This window comes from Halichoerus grypus, chromosome 10 (assembly GCF_964656455.1).
Source record: "Halichoerus grypus chromosome 10, mHalGry1.hap1.1, whole genome shotgun sequence".
Classification (NCBI taxonomy): domain Eukaryota; kingdom Metazoa; phylum Chordata; class Mammalia; order Carnivora; family Phocidae; genus Halichoerus; species Halichoerus grypus.
In genome coordinates, this window is record NC_135721.1 from 128,304,701 (window position 1) to 128,316,513 (window position 11,813).

An 11,813-nucleotide genomic window follows, 5' to 3' on the forward strand; every position below is an offset into this window, starting at 1 on the left:
ATGTTCCATGCTTCACTCACTAGACTCAGCTGTCCCTGGACGTGACAAGAATGACTTGGTCAAAAGGGACCAGATGTTCCCCCCAAAGGGACTGCCAAGGCACCCAAGTCAGAGTCCCTTTCTTAAGCAACTTAAGACACGATCTTAAGGACCGAGGTTGAAAGGTGACACGAATATGCTCATTCAAAGCCTTTACTCCTGGTTCTGGGCAGGGCACGAGACCAGTCAAGGTAAATGACCATAGCGCTGTTAGAAGTTGATAAAAACACAAGGAGCTCCCCGGACAGAGAGTCAGGAGGCCGTGTTCTTGGCTGTGTCTTGAACTCACATGTGACTTCCATCAAGTTCTTCCCCCGTTCCGCCTGTTGATCAGCAAAAGGAGGCGTTAAGTTCAACAGCACGTTTTCCAACTTTCAACTCTGCTGATGACTGGCACCATCCCTCAGGAAGACAGCTTTGGCAGTACATGCACATTTAAATGTGCACACCCACTGATTGCTTGGAATATGACTAGAGAAATACACACAGAAGTGCACAAGACAGATGCACAGGATGTTCACTGAAACACTGAGTAATGATGAGTTGAATGTCCACCATCACGAGACTGTCAAGATAAGTTACAGCATACCTTGGAAAGCAATGTAGCCTGGAGAAACGAATGAAGAAGGAATGTAAGTATTGAAATGGAAGTATCACCATGGTATGTATTTTTTTCTTAGTGCACGTGCAGCAGAGGGGGTGGGCAGAGGGAGAGGGAAACGAGATTTGTCCAATAAAAAATATGTATGGTATGCACACATTGCTGTATTTGTATAATGAAAGAGCTAGAAGGAAGGGTGAAAGGGAAAGTTTTCCCCTACAGAATGTTTTACTTTTTTTTTTTTTTAAGATTTTATTTATTTTTTGACAGAGAGACAGCAAGAGAGGGCACACAAGCGGGGAGTGGGAGAGGGAGAAGCGGGAACAAGGAGCCCAATGTGAGGCTCAATCCCAGGACCCTGGGATCATGACCTGATTCAAAGGTAGACACCTAACGACTGAGCCACCCAGGCGCCCCCAGAATGTTTTACTTTTATAATAAAAATTACTTTAAAATATTTTAACGTGTAGAGTAATATAAGGTAAGTCTATATGAATCTCATCTAAGCAGTTTGGAGTTCTTGAACTACCAGAAGAACCTGGTGATTTGAGATTTGCAGTGTTCCTCAGATTCGGTATGTCTAGTGCTTTGTGCATCAGCTACACCCACCAGCCTGTGGGGTGGACTATTTGGCAGGTGGGAAATGGAGGCCCCAAACTGATTTTTCAAAGCTGTTTCTACTATACACAGTATTGCCTCCTTTGGGTTCCTACAAACCTATTTCTGTTCCTATCTTTTGGGAGCTCATCCCTATGGGGACACTTAGCACGCTGTCTTGTAATCGTGGGCTCCAGCACAGTGCTGTTCAAAGTGGGGCCTCTGCCGAACCTTAACTAAAACATCACGGCTTGCATTTGATAGGTCCTTGGGATTTTTAAATTTCATTTTTTTCTGGCCATTCATTTTTTATTATATTTTGCAAAAATACGCATCTGTAATGATTGGAAAATTCTTTAAAAACTGGTCCTTCAGGGGTATCTCCGAGAAGCACCGGGAGGCTGGAGAGGAAAGAGTCGTCCACACCGCAGCAGGCACTCCACATCTGGTGACTGAACGAGCACATCACTGAATGGCTGAATGAGCAAGAGTAAGGCACAGTGGGGGCGGAAAATGCCCAGCACCTCGGTTTCTCATTCAGGGCCATGCAAAGGGTAAGAGCTTAGGACTTCAGGGTCACAGCCAGACTTGACAGGAGCATCACTAAATGCTCACTCTCCTGATCTTAAAGATGGAGCTGAGCGACCTTCTCCCCCAAGTCGTGGAGATGCCCACCAGGGAAAAGTGAGGCAAGGGCCAGACACAAATAAAAAGCAACACTCACTGCTCATGATGACAAAATCAGACGAAGTTAGCAGACTAAGATAAACATTCTCCTTACCGGCCTGACCAAGGAACAGGAAACACAGGCCCCACGCACAAAGCACTTATTTGAAGCACTACTGTTTAAGAGGAAGCTTTCGGACCATTTACCTCAGGGTGAAGGAAGTGAGGAGGGGGCAGGGTCCCACCCTGGGACCCAGGTTCATCCATGAGGGAAACGACTTCAGCCTGGAAGGTTTTGCCTCAGAACACAGGCAAAAACTTCCCACTCCAGAAGGCGGCTGGACCTACCTTTGCTCCATTTTGAAATTTCCCACAGGCTCTCTGCAGAGACAAATAGATCTTCCTAACTTAGAGACCCGAAACGAGAAAAATGACTGCTCTTTTTGTTTTTAAGCATCCCTGTAAAGTCGTGCCATAGAAAGCAGGGTCAGAATGGACCTGAGTCCTAAGCCCTTCCCCTGTGTGTGAATCATTAGGCCATTTATCCTCAGTCCCCACATCTGCAAATGGAATGATAACAGGACCCGAGTTCATGTGAGGAGTAAATAGGAGAATGTGTGTAGCACACTTAGCTCAGGCCTGACGCAGCATGAGCCTTCCACACGTGCTAGCTCAGGGCTCTTTCTAATCACAGACCGAAGTGGAAGCCCAAAGGAGTCTTGAGCAGTGACAGGTACCATTAATTCAACATGTGGCATGTGCCAGAAGTAGCGTTCAGTGACACATTTATAATCTGGTGGGATTCTTGGTACAACCTCTGAGGTAGCTACTCAGTAGCCCCTTTTAGAGACAGCACTTGGAGAGGTGAGGTCCCATATCCCAGCTGGGCCGGCTCAGAGGCAGCTGGGGGCCAGGGAACTGAACCAGACTCCCCTCTTATGCTCCCCATCATCACCCACCTCTCGCCCTCTTGGCTTTCTGGGTCTTGCTTTCTTCTGTGTTTCCCAAGAGAGAGCATGAGATCGTGGGCATCGGCGCATCGGCTTTGGCTGGCTTTGTTGTTGTTCTCAAGCCTTCCTCATTGGTATGATTTTACAAAGATGTGGTGGCATTCCCTTAAATTTAAAAAAAAAAAAAATATGTTCGGTCCTTAAATGTCTCCTGAGGGGGGAAAAGAAAGGTTTCTATAAATGATTTCGTTCTCTTCTCTTTAATGTTGAATTTAATAAGGCTAAGTCACTAGGTCTCCACTAACAAGTTGGGTTGTTTGTTGGTTTATTTTCATTTTGGAAACTCCTCTCCATAGTGAACCACCCTCCCTCTGCTGAAAAAAATCCCATGAGGAATTCAGATCAGATGCCGGGGCCGTGGGGCAGATCCCCTGGAGGCTATCATGTTTCTAGAAGGCTCCTAGAAGGCAACAAGTCTTGCAACCTGACTCTTAACTGACTTCTTACCTGTTGGATTGTCTCAGGGCAAGGGGAAAAGGACATAAGCATGCTTTCTGCTTCCAAACAAATTATGTATTTTGTAAAGGAAGAAATCTTTTTTTTTTTAGATTTTATTTATTTATTTGACAGAGAAAGAGATAGCAAGAGCAGGAGCACAGGCAGGGGGAGTGGGAGAAGCAGACTCCCCGCTGAGCGGGGAGCCCAATGTGGGGCTTGATCCCAGGACCCTGGGATCAGGACCTGAGCCGAAGGAAGACGCTTAACGACTGAGCCACCCAGGCGCCCCAGGAAGAAATCTTTTTAAACTGACAACTGACATTCACTTGACCCTATAAAAGGCAACAGAAGGGCGAGAGCCCTGGAACCTGACTACTTGGGCTTGGGCACCAGCTCTACTGTTACTGTGTGGCCCTGGGCAAGTTGCTTAATGTGTCTGTGCCTCAGTTTCCTCCTGGAAAATGCGAGTGATAACAGTATCTGAATCCATATATTTTTGTGAAGTCAAAAGTGGGTTTGCCAGACACTGAAGGATTGTCCCAGAACGCTCAGGGACACAACTGGGAAAGTCCCAGGCAAACCCACCCTAAGATGAAATAAGTGTACGGTGTAAATGCTTTAGGAACAGTCTCTGCACATTTTACTGCTCCGTAGTCTTAGCTGCTATTATTCACAGCTACCTCCTTGCCTTTGGTGGCCATGGTCCTCGTTTATTTATTGTCCACTCTGTAGGGGCCTTATCCCTACAATGCCACTGACCCGACTCCCCCAAAGCCCTCAGGAAATGTTTCTCGCTGTTCACAGAACAAGCTTCCAGAGAACCTGCTATATGCCAGGCAAACAGCTTTTCTTTTTTTAAAGATTTTATTTATTTATTTGACAGAGAGAGACATAGCGAGAGAGGGAACACAAGCAGGGGGAGTAGGAAGCAGGCTTCCCGCTGAGCAGGGAGCCCGATGCGGGGCTCGATCCCAGGACCCTGGGATCATGACCTGAGCCGAAGGCAGACGCTTAACGACCGAGCCACCCAGGCGCCCCAGGCAAACAGCTTTTCAACAAATCTTGTGGTCTTTTCCCTCTTTATCTCCTCAACCTTCAGGCAGCATCTAACTTGAAGGTTAAAATAGAGAAAATGCCATGTGATGCCAGACTGACGTGTCCACGTGCAAGGAACGCCCATGATGGCCAGCAACCCCCAGAAGCTAAGGAGAGAGGCCTGGAACCTTCTCCGTCACAGCTTCCAGAAGGAACCAACCCTGGTGACACCTTGATTTCGGACTTCTGGCCTCCAGGATCGTGAGAGGACAGATTTCCGTCAGTTTAAGCCCCCTGGTTGGTGGCACTTTATTACAGCGGCCCTAGGAAACTGAGGACAACCCCCTTCATGACCCGAGTCCAGACCTTCACAGTCTTGCATCCTGACAAATGCAAGGGCCTCTTCACTGGTCTCCCTGCCTGCTGTCTGTCTCTCCTCACGTCTGTCTGAAAATACCAGCTCCTGACTCCCAGGTCAGAGACACCCATGACACCCAGTGCCTCCATCAGCATTTCCCAAACCCACCTGAGGGTGAGAATCCCACAGATGATGGTTAAAATTACAGGTTCCCTGGCCCGGTTCCAGACCTCCAGAAATGGGCTTGTAGAAGGGGAGCTTTGGAATCTGCATTTTTAATGAGCACCCAAAATGATTCTTAACCTCAGGCACATTTGGGGCACTCTGGCCCATGAGATGAAATCCAGAAGAGACCAAGGGTCTTGGTTCAGTGATTTCCATACCATGACACCAACCTCCTATTCGAATGTCACTTCCCCAGGTTTTCCAGGGCCTCGGACTTCATCCCACTGTGCTGCCTGCCTTGTATTCCTTCAGCTTGCTCATCCTCTACCCAAAGATGCTTGCATACTTTGAGAACCACTCTGGTCTTGCCATATTCCTCCCTAGAACTGCTCTTCCTTTCCTCCCTCTTCTAAATCCAGAATCTGAATGATGCCACAGACCTTAAAGTTGTCTCTGATGACTCAGAGACAGCTTTTCAGTGAACTTGGAATAAAAACCAAACCCCACACCCCGGCCTGCAAAGAGCCAGCATGGCCTGGCCCTGCCCACCTCTCGCACTCAGCCTCTTCTGGAAACATTCTCCTTCAGTCTCGAAGTTCCAGGCACGGGCTTTCCTTTAATTCCCCAAACACACTGCGTTTTTCCCTGCCTGGATCCTTGGCACAAGCTCTTCTCTCTCCCCACCACCAATACCTTATAATACTTAAATATCACGTCCTCAGCGCTTTTCCTACAACCCATCCTGAGTAGAACGCACACAGACACACACACACTCTCTCTCTCTCTCTCACACACACACACTCCACTTATACTCAGTCACCACACTCTGATCAATTGCCAACATTTAAAAATCAGGAAGTGGCACATAAAAATGTCCAGCCAGACCTGCCACTACAAAGCCGGCGTTCTCCCACAGCCACCCAGGTGGGAGGTGAGCCCTGGCCTGGAACAGGAGTCCTGTGCAGGCCCCAGCCAGCCTCTCACTCCCTTCCCTTACCCGCCTAGGCCATCAACAACTGTGTTTGGGACACTTCCCTGCCCCTTCCCAAGCTGGGTTCACTTATCATCTGTCTGCCTCGTGGAGAGAGGTGGTCTTGGTCCCCAGTGCAACCCCAGCGTCTCGCCTGTGCCGGGCACAGAGCTGGACCTCACTAAACATGAACTGAATGAGGGAATGAAGGATGGATGGATGTCTTGCCTCCTCCCTGTGTCCCATGAGCCATACCATTCATTTTGCCTTTTAATTACACCCTTCCCCGCAACACTCATTAATTTGCTGTCCCCAGTGCTCCCCTCCTCCGCAGAGCTTATGAAAATACAAATCTGATCCTTTCATGGCCCAGTTGTAAACATCCGAGGAGTCTCCCAGCACCAACTGGGGAAAGCATAAACTCCTCACGAAGGCATCTGAGGCCCTGCTCCTCTGGTTTCCACTTACTTCTCCAGCCCCCACCTCCAGAGAGAGCCCCCCACCCGGCACCCCCACGCCCCACGTGATGGCTTAGGGAACACACCATGTTCTTTCCCCGCCCCCACACCTCTGCTGCAAAGCTCCCTTTCCCTGGAATGCCTCCCCCCCCACACACACACCCTGCCATGCCTCTAGCAAACTCCTACTCATTCTTCTGCCCTAGCGCTAACCAGAGTCACTTCACTGTGAAACACTCCAGACTGCCCCCCCAGGCTGACTTAGTCATTCTCTCTTTTCTGTTCCCACCCCCTCCCCTTTCATACCCTGGCCTCAGCACTGAGTAATGGCTCAAAATAGCAGCTGGTGTCTTCTGAGTACTTGCCGTGTGCCAGGCACAGAGTGAGCTTTATCGCCTTTAATCCTCACACTCATGCTGAGCCCCTGCCTGGAAGGAAGCCTTCCCCCTTCAGGCCCCCCCCCCCCAACACACAGAGATGCAGGAGGATCACTTTCTCACCTCCAGCTTCCCTGAGAGGCCACCCCTGCCACCCTATGTTGAATTTTCTTTCTCCTTCCATACCTTGTTCTACCCTCCCAGGCCTCCCCATCTCCCCTCCCTGCTTTATTTTATTCCATGACTCGTATCACTAACAAACTATACATTTTGATTAGTTTGTGTATTCAGTCTCTACCCTGTGGAATGTCAGCTCCAGGAGGGCAGGGATGTTGTCATGCTTTCTTTACTACTGTATGTGTACCATCTAGAATAGCACCTGGCACATAATAGACAATAAATATTTATTAATTCAATGAGGATAGATATTATTACATCTTCAGTTTACTCCCAAAGTAAGTGGTCTTGAGAGAGATTAAGATGGGTTCCACAGGTGGTTGGTGGTAGAGTCAAATGGGATCTCTGGATGGTTAACTCCAACAACCCACCACCACCCTTAACTACAGTGGCCACCACTTCCTGAAGACCTCTCTCCCTGGCTCTGACTTCTCAGCTGGACATGGGTTCCTTGGAAGCAAGAACTCTACTGTATTCAGATTTCTGTTTCCTTGCGTGATCCATGGTAGGGGCTCAAGGATATTTGCCAAACCAATCTAGATGTGAACTGTGAAATGCTAGATGGTAGAAATCCAGTCTTCACTTTTTATCCTTTATCTCCATGCTAAAAACAGTGTTAAAGACATAGTCGAGCCTTTAAATACTACATTAACAAATTCTGTTATGGCAGTAGGTAATAAAAATAATTATCAATCATGACAATAATAGGTAACATTTACAAAGTCCTGACTCTGTGCTGGGCCCTTTCCTAAATGCTTTGTACAAGAATGAAGACGATCAACTCTCTTACTATCCTCATTTTACAGATGATGAAATGGAAGCTCAGGTTAAGAGCTTACCTGAGGTCACGCAGCTAGGAAATAGCAGAGGCAGGATTTGCATGTAGGCACCTGAGAGTCACGTTCATTAACTACTCTGGGCTGCATCTCAGCTAGGAGATGTCCATTACAAGGCCACCCTGTGTGAAGACAAGAAGATTGGTTTATTACACATTTCTGTTTTATTTCAAGGGATTTCTTGAAATTCCGCCAAAGGCTTTGGTAGGCAGTACTACTTGCTAAATAATAACCACTAGTATGCATATTGCACTTGATGGTTGGCAGAGCGGCTTCATGCACTGTTTCTCATCTGACCCCTGCAACAATGTGATGAGGTGGCCACTTCTGTCTCATCTCATAGAAGAGGAATCTGAGGCTCTGAGTGGTTAAACGAACAAGGTCAAGGTCACCCACCCAGTGAGGAGCAGAGCAAGGGCTCAAGTTAACATCTATCACTTCAAAAAAATTAAGATCTGAGTGTTTTCAAACATAAGACTCTTTCATGTCACTTAAAAGTAAGTAAGCTAATCCACGGGAAAGCACTCGGCATGGTGCGTGGAACCAGGTAGGACCCTCATAAATGTGAATTATCATCATCTTCATCAACACCTCTTAGGAACTGGAATATTTTAGCTGATGACTGCAGCCCGTCTGTTGAGCCTGATGGAAAGATTACCCTTTTCATTCTAGTTCATCCCTGGTAATGTTGAAATAATGATCGATCTCCATTATCCCTGGGGAACCATAGAATGTTAAGAGCTGGAAGGGGTTGTGGAGATGAGCTCATCTGGCTCCTGCATTCACAGATGGAGAAATCGAGTCCTAGAGAGGGAAGAGGTCAGAGGGCAAACTTCTCCAGGGTAGGGCTCCTGCACCGTGCCTGGCACATACTGCCCCCCCACGAAGGTGGGCAGTTACCTAAAAGGGCATCTAGCTTCTTAAAGGCTACAGGAGATAATTCATTAGTTTCTGAGCTTTGAGCACTCCCACCCCACCCCCACACAAAGTACCAAAGTGTTATAAGATATTAACCAGAAAACCGGTCATGTGACTTAATTCCACCTCTGCTTAAAATACTTTGGTGAGTAGTCTGAGATTCATAAATATACACTTCAACTCCTTCTCAAAGAATTATTAACCAGCTCCATCAAAACTGGAACTTGAGCAATCAAGGAGAAAAATTGCTGGCAAGAGAAACATCTTGAATAAAATCTCGCCACCAGTAGATATGACTTCTTGGCACCTCTTTTTTTTTTTTTCCACAAGTTCGAGGGGGAAGGAAAGAAAGAGGTATTATTGTATAAGACATGAATCAATGAAACTAATCGTGGAAAATTACAGTCCCTTTCCACCTCACAAGATAGATTCCAAATGAACATAACAGTCGTGTTAAGTTGTAGAACTTGAAGACAGAAGTCTTGAAAAGGGGGATGCAGCACAGAGGTAACCCTCACTGGCTTTTTCGGAGGGTGGAAACAGGCTGGAAGAAGCTGACAGTGTGTGGGGGTGATAATCAGTGGTAGCCCATTCCCAGCTAATGATTTTGAGAACCTATAATTTATCGAGTATCCGTGTCATACTCACCTTACTTATCTCACTAACTCACTGGGGACTAATTCTCCTGGGCATAGGACTAGCTTTTCATTCCACACTAAGGCCTTGATCAGCTTTGGCTTGAGGATTTGGGGGTGGGGAGGGATGACGGAGAGAAATGAGATTAGGGTTCAGTCTGGGAACTAAAGAAACAGAAATATAAACCCTCCTCTGCTGTGGCTCTGGGCTTCGTGCTTCTCAAGTACAGCTGAGATTCAGGCCCTTCCAACAAACTTGAGGCCACAACAGTTCTCGGAATGAAAAGGTTCCCCTCCCCCACAACGCCTTTATCAAATTCAAACTATTTTCCACATTCCTTCCTTACACAGCTCAAGCGCACCTGTGACGCAGGGCTCAGGGCAAATTCCACTCAGGAGATCCAGGAAGCTCCGGCCTGGCCCTCCCTTCTAGAAAGGAAAGTCCAAGAGGGATACCACACCCGGAGGAGGGGAGAGAGGACATGACAATACCTCTAGGAATGCAGGGCCCACGCAGGTGCGTTGGCATCCATGAACTTCCTCTTGAAAAGGGCCTGATAAATCAGTATGGATAACAGTAATAAAGCTCAACCACACCATACTTGCTCCCACTGAACTGGGGCCCCGGCTTCCAGGGCATGGCCCTGGCAGTTGGGGAGTGGAGGGTCACAGCTGAGAATAAAGATTCCTAAAGGCTGTGACATGTTTTCTACTCAGCGGTTCTTCAAGTGGGGGCCCTGGGTGTCCCTGAGACCTTTTGAGGGGATTCTCGAAGCTAAAACCATTTTCACAATATTGACATGTCACTTGTTCTTCTCACCCTCATTGTCTCACAGGTATCCAGTGCTGTTTTCCAGAAGGGACATGGCATGTGATGAAGTCACCCTGATGACTCCTGGCATGTGTGCTTGTGTGTTCTTGCGTTTAAACATTCTCAGTTTTAATTCTCATACACTGAATATTAAAAGACATAACACATAAACGAAATACTTGGGGGCCCTCCATAATTTTTAAGGGCCTTAAGGGGTCTTGAGACCAAACTGTGGAGCTGCCCCATCACAACACCACACTTCATGTCCAGCACAGCTTGAGTCATTTAGCAGGCGCTTTTGAACAGGGGGTAGAGGCCACAGCCTTATTCACCTTGGGATGGAGTCCTTTCCATCTGTACTTCCACCCAAAATGGCCAGAAAAACCTTAAACTCCCCCACAAACACTTAGTGAACTGAACCCCCCCCCGGGGGGAAAGATGGACTTCTCACCTCTGAGCCCAGGTGGGGCAAAGTTAGCATGAACTCCCTCAGCACCAGCACTGAGCAAAGCCGGATCTGAGTACCTGCTAGGAGTCAGGTACCACGCTCCCTGCTCAGAAGTGAGTTGTTGCAGTTCCTGCCTCCTCAGTGCTTTCATTCTAGGGTGGAGGGCAGATGACTCCAAAAAAATGACAAAACTGACACTTGTCACACAAGTGCTGGGAAGGATGTACAAGGCGTCAGGAGGGATTTGAGGTAGGCAGATGAGGGGAAGGCAGGCTCTGAGGATTCAGGTGGAATGAAGCGCCCTAACCAATTCCTCCTGGCCATCTCAGACATCCCCCAGCCCCCTCAAGCCCAGGTCGGCTCAGCGGAGGGCTCAAGTGGGCCCTTCTAGGTGGCTGGGGGGACTTGAGGGTCTCCTCCCCACCCCCCACCCCCCCCCACCCCCACCCCCCGGCATGGCCAATGCTAAACAGCGTCCCCGTTAGGAGAAACTTGACTCTGGGGCATTTAGAGCAAAGGGTTCAGTCTCCATAAGGACACAACTCTATCACTAAACTGGGAGAAAAGAACGTTATCCAGAGGCTGCCGTTGGTGGAAACAGCAATCAGCCAAGAAATGGCTGGAGGAGGGAGAGGAAGACTTCAGAGGTTAAAAATAAATACAAAATAAGCAAAGAAAAAAGAAAGCCCGGGCGGGCCGACCTAGAAGTCCTCAGGGAAGCCGGACCTGAGGGGAGCCATCCTGGGCCTCAGCTCACTTTCCCTCCCCACTCGCGGCGCCCTCTCGACCTCCCAGGACCCGACGGATTGCAGAAAAATCTCTACGGACAAAACCAAGCCTGAAGAGCCCTGATGTTCTCCCCTAGTAACTGTTGCAGAGGCGGGAAAACTTTTATTTTGCAAACAGAGTCGCAGCCGGACGCCTAAACGACCCAACTGGGTGGTGGAGGGGCGTTGCTGCACGCTGCAGCACCCCAACGTGAACGTGGGGTGGGGGGCGCCGGGAACCGAACACATCCACCGCACTTCTACGACCAGCCGGACAGCGCGATCCATCCCCAGCCGGGCGCGTTCTCGCCGAGACGGGCCGTCAGGCGCGTGCCTGCGCTTGCGCAAAAGGCACGCGCCCCAGCTCCTCTCCAGGTGCGCTCGCGCTTCCGGCCGGCCTTCCCAAGACGGAAACACCAGAGCCCGCGCATGCGCTTTCCAGCTCTCCTGCTAGATCCAGGGAGGGGGCCCAAGGCTTCAGGTGATCCCGCCCCTCCCTCGCAGCGG